Source organism: Egretta garzetta, unplaced genomic scaffold (assembly GCF_000687185.1).
Source record: "Egretta garzetta isolate BGI_Z169 unplaced genomic scaffold, ASM68718v1 scaffold755, whole genome shotgun sequence".
NCBI classification, from domain to species: Eukaryota; Metazoa; Chordata; class Aves; order Pelecaniformes; family Ardeidae; genus Egretta; species Egretta garzetta.
The window spans coordinates 10,627-11,920 of NW_009259729.1; the positions used below are offsets into that span (position 1 = coordinate 10,627).

General features: G+C 54.2%; 1 protein-coding gene across 1 annotated transcript in view; it reads left to right on the forward strand.

Annotated features, from left to right (window-relative positions):
* LOC104126851 (C-type lectin domain family 2 member E-like) overlaps positions 1-1,294 on the forward strand; it is a 6,628-nt gene that overhangs the window by 587 nt on the left and 4,747 nt on the right. The window lies entirely within an intron of this gene.

A 1,294-nucleotide genomic window follows, 5' to 3' on the forward strand; every position in this document is an offset into this window, starting at 1 on the left:
TTCAGCAGCGGCTTGATACAGGTTATTAGATGCTTCTTTTTTTTCCAATTTGCTGAATTTTTGTTCCAGAGCTACAGGGAGGGGATAAATTTGGGGTTCGGGAGCACAGAGCATCCCTGCGTGCATTTAAATCCCTCACCTGGATGGAAGCTGTGGGCATGGAGCGGGGAAATCCGCAGGGTTTTTTTCTCTAGCACGGAAGAAAAAAAGCTGCGCCGTGGAAGCCGGTTGCTCAGGGGGAGCTGCTTTGTCCTCCCCCAGCAGCTCCTGGATGCTGGAAACGCCAGGCTCGGCAGCGGTGTCCCCACCAGTTTGGACTGGGAAGCTGGCGTGGAAAAAATCCATTTTCCCTTGAGCGTGCTCAGGGCGAGGTGGGAGCCTGCGGAGCGGGGCGCTGGGGCCGCCTTGCAAAGCCCTGCTCCCTGGGACTCCCCGCTCCGGCTCAACCCAGGCTGTGGGTCCCACTTTGGGGTCCTGGTGACCCCAAGCTCTCCCCTTGCTGCCGCGTCCCCTCTCGCATAGGATACCCCTGCAGATAACAAGTGGATTTTTCTTTTTTTTTTTTTTTCTTTTTTTTATCTTGCAGCCCTGTAGTTACCAGGGCACAAGGGATTCAGTCCTGTCTGGTGCATGGGTTCCTCATTCCTTGGGTGCCAGACAAAAGCGCCTTTGATTTATTTCCATTTACAAAGACGTTGCCTCACTGGGCAGCAATGCTTCCCCCTACCGAGGCCATGAACTGTGTCCGCCTGTAATACTCTGGACGCGCTTTTTTGGGATGGAAAAGCGCGTTATTTCCCCCAAGCCTGGTGTATTTGGGGGTATTTTTGGATGATCAGGTTTCCTTGTTCATCCCCACTTGTTTTTCTGGGGTTTTTCCCCCTTTTTTCGTCTTCCTCACCTGCCCCTTTACTCCAAAATGCACCAAGCTGCAGCCTGGGGCAGGAATAATTTGGGTTTGGGGGTTGGGAGTGGGAGCGACACGCTGCATCTGTTAAACCCTGTTCAAAACCAAACATTTGGAGAGGAAAAAATTAAAATAGCCTTTTGTTCTTGCTTGGAAAACATTTGCTGCAAACTGTGGAAGGGCCAAAGCACAGGTCGCGGTGTCATTGTGGTGATGGTCCCATCGGCGTCCCCAGGGCTCAGTGCTGGGGCCGGGCTGGTTTAACCTCTTCATCCATGACCTGGGTGAGGGCATCGGGGGCACCCTCAGCCAGTTTGCAGGTGACACCGAGCTGGGTGGGAGGGTGGATGTGCTGGGGGGCAGGGGGCTTTGCAGGGGAACTGGCCC